Source organism: Megascapheus bottae, chromosome 16, assembly GCF_031878675.1.
Source record: "Megascapheus bottae isolate mThoBot1 chromosome 16, mThoBot2.hap1, whole genome shotgun sequence".
NCBI classification, from domain to species: Eukaryota; Metazoa; Chordata; class Mammalia; order Rodentia; family Geomyidae; genus Megascapheus; species Megascapheus bottae.
This window is the reverse complement of record NC_143524.1, coordinates 47,758,661-47,773,533: the sequence shown is the minus strand read 5'-3', so window position 1 is coordinate 47,773,533 and position 14,873 is coordinate 47,758,661. Positions and strand designations below refer to the sequence as shown.

The window sequence follows — 14,873 nt, the reverse complement described above, 5'->3', positions numbered from 1 at the left end:
ACACATACAAATTTCTCAGCTCTGAATCGAGCCTAATGAGTTGCTAACTTAAAAGAAATAAAAAAGAATTCTTCCTACAATTTAAATAATATTCAGTCTTATGTTATTCACAATATTTAGGACACTTGGCATATAAAGAACAATTTAAAATACCACAATTTAGACAATGCTAAAATGGAACAGATGCTGGCATTACCTGACAGATCTTAAAGTAGATACTATTAAGATGTTCAAAAGGTAAGGATGAATACTGTGGACATAAAAGAGGGCTGCTGACATTGCTCAAATGGTAAAGAGCTTGCTTAGCTAATCATAAGGCCCTGAGTTTAATCCCCAATGCAAAAGAAAATAAAAGAATTGGATGTTGATGGCTTACATTGTTGTCCTCGCTACATGAGAGACCATCTCAGGAGGATCAAGGTTCAGAAAAGTCCATGAGATTGTTTCTCAATGGGTGGAGGTGGTATAGTGGCACACATCTGTTATTCCAGCTCTGAAAAGAAGCTTAAAATACATTGATTAGGATCATGGTCTGGGCTGGGAGTAACACCCTTTGTTAGAAATAAACTGCAATAAGTAAATAACTGGAGAGATGGCTCAGTACTAGACCACTTGCCAAGCAAGTGCAAACCCCAGTACAACAACAACAAAAAAGATATAAAGAAGCAAGTGGGTATTTTGCCACCAAAATATACAAACTTTAACCAGCAACTTTAATTCTCTTTAGTTGGACCTAAAATGGTGAAAAGGGGGAAACAGATCAATGAGATTAGTAATAAAGCATTAAAAGTTTCTAGTTTAGCCAGGAATTTGTCCTAGTAGTAGAGTGCTTGCCTAGCATGCACTAATACCTGGGTTTGATTCTCGGTACCCTATACATAGAAAAAAGCCAGAAGTGGTGCTGTGGCTCAAGTGGTAGAGCTCTAGCCTTGAGAAAACCCAAGGACAGTGCTCAGGCCCTGAGTTCAAGGCCCAAGACTGGCAAAAAAAAGTTTCTAGTTTAAATAACCAGAGAAAAACAGATTGACAGAGGGAGACAGAGCCTCAGGAACTAGCAGGGTCATATGCAAAGCTCTGATTGTGTTGCTGGAGTTTAGGAATGAAAGGAGACAATGCCATGCAGGAAAATACTCAAATAAGAACTGAAAAATTCCTATTTGTAGAAAGATTTGGAAATTCAGGAAGCTGGGCAAACCCCAGAGGTGATAAGTTCAAAGAAATCTATGTGCAGACGTTCGATAATCAAATGTTGAAAGAAAAGATGAAGGAAGAACTGACAACATCCTGAGAAAATTAATGCATCACTTCTTGGGAAACCCCTGACTCAAATGATTGTGAACTTTGCCCCAGAACCAAGAGAAGGCAGAACACAGACATTTCGAAAGCTCAGAAAGAGAAGAAATGTTAGCAGAGAGTTCTCAGTCTAGGGAAAATAACCCTTAGGAATAGAGGTGAAGTTAAAATTTTCGAGCTGAAGTAAAATGAGGATTTCACATCGTATCCTACTTTGAAAGAGTTGCTCAGAGAAGTTCTTCAGAAAAAGGAAATTAAAGCCAAAAAGAGGCTTGGATTATCAAAAGCTGCAGAAAAGCAACAGAATTAGTAAACATTTGGGGAAATATAATTCTTTTTTGTAAGTTCTTTAAGCTATGTTATAGTGTTGAAAGTAGGTTCTAAGCACTGTCTGACAGGCTTTTCAAAGAGCAGGACAAATAGGGGGTAGATTTCTATGTCTAGCTGAAATCAGATATCTCTTTTGAGCAAAAAGTTAAAGACATCTATTTAAATTCCTTGAGTAGTGACCAAAACTAAACAAACCCATATAGTAGCAAAAACACAATAAATAAAATACCAAAAGTCAAGAATCTAGAAGTTCAGAAACGAGGAGAAAGGTAGGGAAAAACAAATAACAAATATGAGAGTAGAAGGCTCAGCCATTTAATAAACATAAACCGGTCTAAGTATCAAAACAAAAATTCAATCTCAGAAAGGATCAAAAAGATACCTTATGTGGGCTGGGTGGTAGCTCAATGGTTAGAATATTTATTTTCCTAGCATTGTTGAGGTCCTGGATTCAATCCCTGGCACTGGACAAAGTGTGTGTGTGTGTGTGTGTGTGTGTGTGTGTGTGTGTGTGTGTGTGTGTGTGTGTCTGTTTATATGATAACTATATGCTATGTGGAAAATTTCAAATATATTGACATGAAATATTTAAAAATAAATGCTAAGAAATGATACACCATGAAAACACTAATCAAAAAAGAAATCCGCAGTGACTAGATTAACTCCAAACACAGCAGACTTCAAAGCAAAGGTACCAGAAATGAATTACCATGATAAAAGAGCTGATTCACCAAGAAGATATAACAAATTGAATTGTGCTTCCATTCAACAGAGGTTCAAAATACACAAAGCAAAACCTGACAGAATGAAAAGAAGAAAAAGACAAATCCACCTGTTTCAACTGGAGACTTCAACATGCCTTTTTAGTAATTATTAGGATTAGTGAGCAGAAAATGGGCAAGGATATAAAAGAAGGATGCAAAACCATCAGTCAGCTAGGTCTAATTACACAGTTCAAACGACAGCAGAATGCATGGTCTTGTGTCTTGGATCATAAAACAAATTTACACAAATGTAAATGGAAACAAATATGTTCTCAAATCAATAATCTAAGCTTTTTGTCCTATGAAATTGCCAAAGATAAAAGCAACATAAACCGAAGGCAAGCAGAAGAAAATAATGAAGAGCAAAAATCAATTAACCACTCACTCAAGCCCCCTGAAAAATCAATGAAAATGAAACCTGTATTTTAAGATATTAATAAAATTGAAAGACTGTAGTAAAAGTATGGAAAGGTACAGAAATTCTTAGGTATTAGGAATGGAACAAAGAATCACTACAGATCCAACAAAAATTAAATAATTAGAGAAGATTGTAAGCAATTCCACACACATAATTTCAACAACTTCAGTGAGATAGAACAAATCTCATTGGTGGGTCCACAAACTTCTAAATCAAATAACACTGTAAGAATTTAACTGAATTGATAGTTCTAATAAAACTTACAAAAAATCTTATTATCTCTTGACCCAAATAGTTTGTACTAATGACTTCCGCCAAACACCTAAATGATACCAATTCTACAAAAATCTCCTTCAGACAATAAAAGAGGAGATATTGCTTCCCAGCTCATTTTATAAGCCCAACATTACTTTGACACTCAAATGAAAATAGCACACAAAAAGGAAATTATAGACCAATAACCTTCATGAATGTATACAAAAAACAAAATATTAGCCAGTATAATCTTGCAATATGAAATAAAAAGACTATGCCACATCTGAACTTGGTCCTAGGAGTGCATGGTTGGATTAATATTCAAAATGAATCAATTATCAAACTCATTATCAGTTTAAAGATAAAAACTACATGACTACCAACTGACATAGGAAAAGCATTTGATGATATTCAATATTTATGATGAAAACATTCTATCAACTAGAAGTAAAAAATATTTGCTACAAGTCAATAGAATTTATTGGAAAAAAAGACACTACAGACAATATACTTAATGATCAAAGAGTAAATGATTTCCTCCTGAGATAACAAAACCACAATGTCTGCCCTCATCATTCCCATTTAACATACTGTTAGTCCCAATTAGTGCAATGAGGCAAGAAAAGTAAATAAATGAAATTGTTTCTAAAGATAGATATCACCTAGAAAATAATAACTTTGGCAAAGTTACAAAAGACACAATCAACAGCAAAAATATGTTTTGTTTATAGTAGCGATTGGTTGAGGACTCAAAAATTTAAAAACAATACTTTTACATAGATATAAAAAAAGTAAATATCTAAATGTAATTGTCACTGCAACAAAATGCATGAGATAATCAACTTAAAAAGATGCAAGGGGCCAGGAGTGTGGCCTAGCAGTTGAGTGCTTGCCTAGCATGCACAAAGCCCTGGGTTAACCCAATTCCTCAGTACTACATACACAGCAAAAGCTGTAACTGGTGCTATGGCTCAAGTGGTAAAATACTAGCCTTGAGAAAACTCAAGGACAGTACCCAGTCCCTGAATTCAAGCCCCAGAGCTGACAAAAAAAAATATTTATTTTGGCTTATGTTTTTAGATGTGTCTATGGTATTTCAATTCCATTATTCCATTTTTTTAGGGCCTTTGGCAAGACTAGCGTTCAGTGAAGCAAAGCTGCTTAACTCATGGTAATCAAGGAGGAGAATGGTGATCAAGGAGGAGAATGGGGAGGGGGAGAGGAAGAGGAAGGGAAAGGGAAAGGGGATGGAGAAAGGGAGTCAGAAAGGCAGAACGGGGAGGGAGAGGAAATGGAGAGACAGGCAAATTTGGGTCTCAATATCTCCTTCAAAGTCAATCCCAAAGTGAGCTAACGTACCCCACCATGCCCCACCCTCTAAAGTTCTCACACCCCCCAAATGTGCAACAGAATTTAAACACCCAAGTCCTTGGTGATACTTAAAATCCAAACTATAACAGTAAAAACTTAATAACAAACACAGGCACAGCATCTGCATGTAAAAACTACAGAGTATCACCGAAAGAAATCAAAGCACGTGTACCACATTTAAGGATTGGAAGACTCAATAAGGATAGTAAACTCTTTTTTTCTGTTTTAATATGATTCTATTCAAAATCTGAACAGAAGTTTTGGCAGCTGTGGAGAAACTGCTTTTAAAATTTATCTGGATGTCAAAGAGAAGAGCCAAGATAATATATATATTTTTTTTGCCAGTCACAGGGCAGGCCTGGGCAGTTTGGGCTTTCTCAAGGCTAGCATTCTACCACTTGAGCCACAACATCACTTCAGGCTTTTCCTGTGTATGTGGTACCGTGGAATTGAACCCAGGACTTTGTGCTTGGGAGCCAAGCATTCTGCCACTAGGCCTTGCTCCTATCCAAGCCAAAAGCAATTTTAAAAAAGAAAACTGAAGGGGCCAGGAGCATGGCCTAGTGATAGAGTGCTTGCCTAGCATGCATGAAGATCAGGGTTTGATTCCTTGGTACCACATATGTAGAAAAGCCAGAAGTGGTGCTGTGGCTCAAGTGGCAGAATACTAACCTTGAGCACAAAAAAAAAAATGTATTCAAGGACAGTGCTCATGCCCTGAGTTCAAGCCCCAGAACTGGAAAAAAAGAAAAGGGAAGTTAGATACATTATTTGATTTTTTTAATCTGTAACTTTATTTAAATATGTTTGTATTTTACATAACTCACTGATTTCTAGTGCATAATCTGGTGATTTTAAAAATACTAAGTTTAGTCTAGCTAATTTTAAGACTTGTTATAAATTCATAGTAATCCAGATGGTTTGGTATTTGCTAGCAAAAGAGCAAGCAGACCAATGGAATAGACAAAAACAGTCCAGAAATATATCTCACAGATATGGCCAATTGATTTTTCACAGAGGAAATTTAATAGTGACATACAGTTTTTTCAATGAATAGTGAAAGAATTGAACATCCATTAAAAGATACACATAAACTTTATATCTTATATAAAAGTTCAGAATGGGCCATAGATCTCAATGTATAACAGCAAAAACTGTACTTTTTTTTTTAGAAAAACCGAAGATTTCTGTGACCTAGAATCAAGCAAAGAATTCATTTACATACCACTGAAAGTCAAATCCATAAACCAATCAAAAACTAACCAATGAACTTCATTAAAATTATTTTTTTTTGCTCTTCAAAATACTGATAATAAATTTGGGAGAAAAAAGTTCTAAAATGGGAGAAAATATGTACAAATCATGTACCCATCAAAGATACCTGGAATGTATAAAAAAAAAACTCAGCAGTAACAAAACCTAATTTTTTTTGCCAGTCCTGAGTTTGGGCTCAGGGCATGAACACTGTCCTTGGGTTTTCTCAAGGCTAGAGCTCTACTACTTGAGCCACAGCACCACTTCTGGCTTTTTCTATGTATGTGGTACTGAGGAATCAAACTCAGGCCTTCGTGCATGCTAGGCAAGCACTCTACCACTAGGCCAAACTCCCAGACTCCCAAACCCAATTTTTAAAAAATGGGCAAAATATCTGAACAGACATGGGTATAGCAGGTAAGTACATTAAAGATAATCAATATCACTAACATTTAGGAAATGCAAATTGAAACCTTAAGATCCTACCATACTCCTATTAGAATGACTGGGGGGGAAAAAAGGTACTGAAAGCACCAAAGGCTGGCAAAGACCTGGCATTCATGTGCTGCTAATAGGAATACAATGGTACAGCCACCCTGGAGCAAGTGTTTTCTTAGAAAGCTAAGCATAAGCTTACAGGTGATTCAGCATTGTACTCACAAGTTACCTTAGATAAAGGAAAATTAATGTTCATGTATAAAAACCTGGGTACATTTATAGTACCTTTGTTAAGATTACAAAAAAAGGGGGGGATGGAATATAGTCAGACTTTGGTACATTCTTACAAGGAAACCCTATTCATATGCCTAGCAATGAGTACAGATGAATGGTTGTCAGAGATTAAAGGAAGGATGTAACTACAAAGAGCTGGCAAGAGGGGGCCGAGGGGCTGATGAAATAAGTTTTGATAGAGGTAATGATTTTATGAATCTATTTCTAGAAATGAATTCTATGTTAAAAATCCACAGAACTGAGCTAGGTGCAAGCGGCCTATATCTGAAATCCTAGCTATGTGAAAGGATAAAATCAGTTGGCTCACAGTTCCAGGCCAGCCCAACTAGAATAATCTGTGAGACTTTTATCTCAATCCAAGAAGTTGGATGTAGTAGTGTGCTGAAAAATGGGAAGGTCCCAGCCTGGGTGCAGGCTGAGGCAGGAAGCAAGACCCCATCTCAAAATTGAAAAGCACGATAAGATACTAGAGGCTGGTTCAACAATGAAGTACTTGCCTAGCGAGGGGGATGCCCTAACTTCGAACTACAGTACCGCACACACTCACATACACACACTCACACACACACACACACACACACACACACTAACATAAAACTTTGTGTCCAAAAAATGGTTCACTTGTATATTGTTTTAAAAAGAAGTTTGCATTTAGCAACTCGATCTAGAGTTCTAATCCACAACACTACTCACAATGCTAATGAATTTATTCAGGAAACTGGTTATTTAGAGAACTACCTGGGTGAATTGCCAGTACAAAGCAGGTAGGCAAATGTAATTACAGAACAGCCCACATATCAGGGAAGGGAAGGGGAAAAGCAAGATGATGAGACAAAGGACAAAGGATAAGCCAGTGTAACAGTGATATTCACAAGACACTATGTTGGAAATAAACTTCATTACTTGGGAGGGGGTAGAGGAAGGGAAAGTGTGAGAAAAACATGGGAAGGGGTAACCATGTTCAAGAAGTAATGTACTGACTACCTTACGAATGTAACTGTAACTCCTCTATATAACACCCTGACACTAAAATTAAAAAAAAAGCAGACCACATATCCATCTTGCCTCATCACGAGCTTGTGTAGAAAATTATCCCAAGAAGTGAATGGTCTAGGGGCCAGGAGTTTGGCCTAGCATGCACAAAGACCTGGATTCGATTCCTTTTATTGGAAGTGATGCTGTGGCTCAAGTGGTAGGGTCTATGCCTTGAAAAAGCTCAAGAACAGGACTTAGGCCCTGAATTCAAGCCCTAGAACTGGCAAAAAAAAAAAAGAATAAGTGAATGGTCTAGACCCTAATGACCAAACAGAACAATGCTCTATTGTTAAATGTCTATTGACAGTATAGGGACTAATCATGCATCTGTGGGAGCAGAATCTGCTAAGACTTGCCAACATGGAGGTGATTTACATATAAAAGGTAGAAATTCAAGCCAAATGTGACAGAGAACTGACAACTCTCCTCATAAGTACAGGCTTTGAGCATTATTTTTCCACAAATGATTTCATGCAGAAGAGCCTGTAATCCTAACTGCTCAGGAGGCTGAGATCTGAGGATCGCAGTTCAAGGCCGGCCAGGACATTTCTATCTGTGTAAGACTCTTTTTTTTTTTTTTTGCCAGTCCTGGGCTTGAGCTCAGGGCCTGAGCACTGTCCTTGGACTTTCTCAAGGCTAGAGCTCTACCACTTGAGCCTCAGCACCATTTCTGGCTTCTTTCTATGTATGTGGTACCGAGGAATCGAACCTGGGTCTTCATGCATGCTAGGCAAGCACTTTAACCACTAGGCCAAACTCCCGGCCCCTGTGTAAGACTCTTATCTCCAATTAACCACCAGAGAACTAGAAGTGGCGCTGTGGCTCAAGTGGTAGAGCACTAACTAGCCTTGAGCCGAAAAGCTCAGGGACAGTGTGCAGATCCAGAGTTCAAGCCCCACAATGGAGAAAAAAAAATCAAGTAGGGTGCTAGTGGCTTAGTCCTTATCCCAACTACTTGAAGAAGTAGAAATCAGGAGGATCACCATTTGAACCCAGCCTGGGCAAGAAGTTCATAAGACCTCAATAGGAGAAGCTAGCATGGTGGTTTGTGTCTATCACACCAGTAGGGACCATAAAGATGAAGATCACCAGAGGGAAAAGGGCTGAGGTGTGGCTGAAGCAGAGTACCTGCCTAGGAATCACAAAGCCCTGAATTCAAAACCCAGTACTGCCAAAAATTTAAATTTAAAAAATAATAATAGGGCCAGGACTTCAGCCTAGTGGTAGAGTGCTTGCCTAGCATGCACGAAGCCCTGGGTTTGAGTCCTTGGTGCCACATACATAGAAAAAGCTAGAATTGGTGCTGAGGCTCAAGTGGTAGAGTTCTAGCCTTGAGAAAGCCCAAGCACAGTGCTCAGACCCTGAGCTCAAGCCCAGGACTGGCAATATATACATATATATAATATATATATATATTAGAGTCGACCTGTAAAACAGCTATAATTAATGTATTATAAACCAAGAATTAGTATTCATGCAATTTAATACACATGAGATCCAACTGTATAATTATGAAAAACGAAATAAGTTTTAGAAAAGAGGAAGAGAAAGAGAAAGAGAATATTTCCATTTGAACTATTTAGTAACTGAAATTCTGAATGTCCTGTTGCTTCTTTCTGCCCTTCCGTTACCAATTTTCATATAAACTAGTTGATGCTTTGGCTACTTTGTATATATGAGGCTTAAAAAATAAGCTTGTTTTGAATGCTAAGATCTGATTAATTTTTATGTTGCATTATATTTCTTTCCATGAATTGGGTTTAGACCAGTTGGCCCCTCTGCCCTATTGAGAACAGTTTTTGGTGAAATTTTCAGGACTTCCTTTAGCCTGACATTCCTTGCATTCTTTGTCTCTCTACCCATAGTAAAAAGTTCACAAACTTTTTAATATCATCAAAAAGAAGGCAGATTTCAAAAGCTCTTTTATGGGTCTAGGAATGTAGCCTAGTGATAAAGTGCTTGCACAAAGACCCAGGTTTGATTCCTCAAACACAGAAAAAAGTCAGAAGTGTTGCTGGGCTTATGTGGTAGAGCTCTAGCCTTGAGAAAAAAGCCAAGGACAGTGCTCAAGCCCTGACCCAAACCCCAGGACTGGCAAAATAAAAAAAATTTAAAAAGCTCTTTTATGTCTCTTAAATTCGTAATTCAACCTCTAGAAGTAGGTGTTGTGGGAGGGGTTTAGCTGCTGTTGTGTTAGCTTTTTGGTTCTAATCTCTGCATTTGACCCTTTGGATATTTGCTTTAAAAATCATTTAATTTCTCTGTCTCCTCATTTAGCTAACCTGCTGAAACTTGGCTCAGTAGCTAATAATTCACTGCCATTCTCCATGATCTGCACAGGCCAAATAATAAAAGAGTAGGGAGTGGTGAGAATCACCACCTCTGTGTGCTTCAACCCTTTCAGTGTGGAACTCACCTCTACCATGCCTCCAGGAATGCAGCACTCCCTTGGGTTTGTTTTTTCTTAGGTAGGGACTGCTCCAGGCTTTTATTTGGCTTTTTCCCATTACCCTACTCCTCCTTGCACGAGCTAGGAATCCAGTATGGGATTCTGCCAACTGCTGAGTGTTTTACTCTGATTATCCACTCTATAATGTGAGAATAGCCACAGGACTTTTTATAAATTTTGTTGTTTTGTTATATTGTGTATAAAAATGGACAGAGAGACAAAAAGATACTGCACTACAGACTTAGAGGTCTAAATTTCAGAGTGATAAAAAAAAACCAACCAAACTCGACATCTCTATCAAAACAAACATTTCATATATATGAAAAGATTCCCTTTAAATAGATATACATGTTACCATGTAAATGCAGTTACATTATTTCAATAGGAATTAAATAAATTGCCCCAAATGCCGATTTTCATATCATAAAGCATAAGTATTTGAAATTAAAATTTCTGAGTTGTACATTGAATATACTGGTTCCTTTGACAATATTAACAAGTATTTTTTCTCACTATTCTTTTTTATTGTGATTAATAGAAGGGTTACATTATATTCACCAGATAGAAGGTGCATAACTTCACAAACATTGATACCCTTTCTCATGACATGGTCCCCATTTCCCTCCCACCCTCCCACCCCACCCCGCTCATCTTGATTTCCCCCTTCCCTATCCAATTTCAAATAACCAATTAAGCACATATAAAATATATCAGATAACAAGGTGAAATATTGTAACAATATGAGATAACCAAGTGATGGCAAAAGAGATGAGAGATAACATAGTACATTAAGGACAACAATCACTCATTATATGGCTTTTTTTTCTATATCCTGGAGGTCCTTACATTTAGTGTCATACTATTTGGCCTTACGTCTCTAGATTTTGTTCTATTGTAAATCTCTGCTAGGAGAGCCCAAGGTTTCTATTGATTATGACAAATGAGGGAGACTATTGAGCCTATGTTCCTTTGAGTCTGGCTTACTTCACTTAATATGATTTTTTCTAAGTCTTTCCATTTCCTTACAAATGGGGCGATGTTCTTTCTGACAGCAGCATAGAATTCCATTGTGTACAAATACCACATCTTGTTGATCCACTCATCAACAGAGGGACATCTGTGTTGGTTCCATGTCTTTGCTATGGTAAATAGTGCTGCAATGAACATCGTTGTGCTAGTGGATTTACTATGTCCTTGTTTCTGACCATTTAACAAGTATTTTTAGAAGAATATATTTCATCTATAGATCAAGAAAGCTTTATTGAATGGAAACACTTTTACAGTGCATAAGTGCAAGTTTCAAAAACAAATACATTCAGATCTACTATTCAAACAGTACTTTTTTCCAAACCTGGAGGAGGTGTAAGATAAAATTCACTGAACTGACAATCCAAAATTCTGTTGTCATCAACATACACAACCAGAGACACTGTTCCTCGTATAACTGATACTGGACAATGCATGGTTTTTTTCCATTCAAATACACATTTAATTCTACATGGTCATAAGTAATACCCACCATGTCCCCTCCTGTGGAAGGCTGCTGGCAGCCTGTTCTTCTCTTCATTGTTGTGGTATAGGGCTCCATCGTATCTCATCACCAGACTGTATACATCCAGGTGGAGAGGAATCTGATTCAGGTTAACCTAAGTTACAACACCAATACCCCAGATTCCTATGGACTGGATTTTGAATTTGAAGTAGCTAAACAACCTCCTGTTCCACATATTCTTCTTCCATTTTTTACAATGACAACATCTGTTCCCATGTGCTGCCTGTCCAAATGTCCCTCCTTCCTGGGGATGTAGCCAGTCCTGCCATCCCTGCAGCACTGCAAGCAGCAGAAGACCAATTCGGCCATGCCTCCAGCCACAGGATGTTCTGGAGGACACACTAGACCCACTTTGACATGGACAGAGCTAAAATCTCATTAATCGCATGAGTTTATAAACCCATACTGTGGACTACAGCGATGTGTTGGGTCTTCTGTTCAGAGCCAGTCCCTGAGAGTGAGGATGATAATGATGGTGATGGTGAGGAAGACTGACTGATTGATTAACTGATTGATTATGTGTAATTACTTAGGCAAAAGTCTATTGGTCTCTTTGGAGGAGGGTCAGGGAAAGATTAACAGAATGAATTTTTCTGTAGTATATTAGGGTCTACTTAAGGGAATCCAATTATGAAGGCAACACAGACCAACAAAGATGAAGACCACCTTTTTGAGAGAATAAAGTTTATTGCCTACAACCAGAATCAACCTTATGCCAGAAAGGGTGCTAAAGAATGGGAAACTCTGGGTTCTATATAAGCTGCTTAGAATGGGTCAGAAGAGCTAATGTCAACTTCTGACCATATGGGAAATTCATTTCTAGTTGTGCAGAAATCATGACCCAACTATCACTACCCCTTCCATATCAGTATTAAAACATAATGCCTCCTGGACTTTTCACTATTGCTTCAGATAGTCCTACCTTGTCTCCTCCAACCCACATTCCAGCAACAGCTCCACCAGGCTATAACCTGGCAACTTAGTTGGACCACATTCAGAGCAACTGGATGCCAGGAAGTCCCTTCACCTAGACAGGTAACTTTGTCTACTTCACAATCTTCCCTCCATTCAGGGAGCTCTGAACACTGGCTCAAGCCAGGAAATCATGATTGTGTTCTTATGATTCACATCGGACCTTTATTCACCTGACTTGGAAAATGTTCTGGTTATACAAATGGAGCAGGCGTTTAGGAGGCCTCCTGTCTATTTCATTTCTAGGAGCACCATGATCAAGTAGCTCAGTAAGCCTGCAAGAAACAGGCCACCCTGTTTGAGTCTGCCCTCCACTGTATGACCACTCCTACATGGAGTACCTGAATGCTACCACTTGGCCCTGCCATCCTGAGATCAGTCTTTTTGGGTAGAGTAGCCATAGCCTTTACCTTCAGCTTAATCTTATTCAACTAAACACCTGCCTCGAGCACCTATTCCAAGGTAAGTACCTTAGTGACAACTTGCCAGGAATGGTAAGTATTAAAGATAACCTATCTACTACAGGCATATTAGATACATTTATCAATGAGATATTGTCATTGTATGCTTGCTCAGCTCCTCAAGTATGGCCCAGGGAAATCTAGGATACTCAGCAAATTCTCAGCCCTCTTGACTGAGCACAAGCACCACTGTTTGACCAACATCCTGCCATTTATGTAGGACTACTCATAATTTTTCCAAGCCTCTGGTACCCTAGATGCAATCTAACCTGACCTTTATATAATTTCTCTTTGTAACCAGGTTCTGAGCTGAGGCCACAGAATAGGAGGTACTGTTTACTCTGACTGTACAGTTCTCCTTTTCCTCCTGCCTAATGTTTACTATTTGTTTGAATTTTTTAAGAAGGAAAATCCTCCTAGACTTCTTAAAGGGATCAGAACTTTTTACCCTCAGAATTCCTTTTATAATTCAAGAATTAAAATTTATGAAGCTAATCAGGACATGAAATAAGTTTACAGATCAGGATCTTTTTCAATATGGTGTAGCTAAATGTTAGAACTGAATAATGTCACCATTAATCAGAATGGCCAGTTAAGACTTGAAATAATGGAGAAATTCCTTGAGTCCTAACATTCAGGTAACAATGGTACATTCATTACCAGATGTCAAAGTTAGCAGTGTTAGCTAACTAAACATAGAATTCCTCAATATACATTGGAAGTTAGTGAGTAGCTATTGATATTAATCATTCTTTTGGACAGTAGACAGGCAATCTATAAAAACCCAGTTTACATCAAGGAAGAAAACTGATTTTATTTTTTTCCGCTACTACTGAAGCTCTGACCATATTTCTTGTCATACTTGATATAAGTTCATTGACTATATTCCAGCTACACCTTGTACATATTTCTCTGGTTCAAATTTACTGCCATCTATTCAGATTATTTATTTTTCTCTCTTCCACACTAGCATGTAAGAATCTTGAAGGATTGTGGCTTATTAATATCTGCAGGTACAATGAAATAAGCAGGGCAGGGGCCCATGATAGCTCATAGCCTGTAATCTTAGGTACTCAAGAAGACTGGCCTGAGAGCAACACAAGCAAGAAGTTGTTGGCAAGACCCCTATCTCAACAATAGCTTGACACAGTGATATATGCCCATCATCCCAGCTTCAAGAGAGGCTAAGATTGGGAGAATTTGGGTTCCAGGCTAATCTTGGGCAGAAAAATAGAGATTCTGTCTCAAAAATGACCTGAGTTAAAAGGTTGGAGGCATGTCTCAAGCAGTAGAGCTCTTCTTGAGCACCTACTTAGCAAGCATAAATCCCTGAGTTCAAACCATAGTACAAGGGAGAGGGAAAAAGGGAGTAGCAACTAGGATTTAAATTCTGGCCCTGGAACTTAATATGTCTTCATGGGAACATAACTTCTCTGAGGCTCAGTACTGATACCTAAAGCAGAGACTTTCATATCTATCTGAAAGTGTTGATTAAAATTAAAATTTTTTAAGAAGGAAAAGCCCCTAAATTTCTTAAAGGGATCAGAACCTTTTGCCCACGGAATTCTTTTTATACTGCCAGTAATTTAAAGCTATGAAGCTAAACAGAACAGATAATAATGATGACACAATCTACATATTTGGTTATAAACAAGATAAATGATATCATTAAGATTTTTTCTGTTATAAGCTCTGGCTAACTTGACAAAAACAAGATGAGAGATAGGTGCCTAGTTTTAGTCTTCTGCATGTGAATATCAGTTTTTCCAGTAACATTTATGAAAGTCTGCCTTTTTCCCCTGTGTTTTTGGCACATTTGTTGATAACTAGTTCTGTGGATTTATTTCCCAGCCCTCTATTCTAGTTCACAGGTCTATACGTCTGTTTCATGCCAATCCTTGCTGTTCATTGTTGCTGTGGCTGTTGTTTTTACTATATCTGTACAGTTCATTTGAAATCAGGCATTGTGATACTTCTAGCATTGCTC

At 38.0% G+C, this 14,873-nt stretch overlaps 1 pseudogene; it reads right to left on the bottom strand.

The window, feature by feature from the left end:
- Positions 1 to 11,229: 11,229 nt before the first annotated feature.
- Positions 11,230 to 11,762, bottom strand: LOC150053551 (SPRY domain-containing protein 7 pseudogene; annotated as a pseudogene).
- Between the last annotated feature and the right edge of the window lie 3,111 nt (positions 11,763 to 14,873).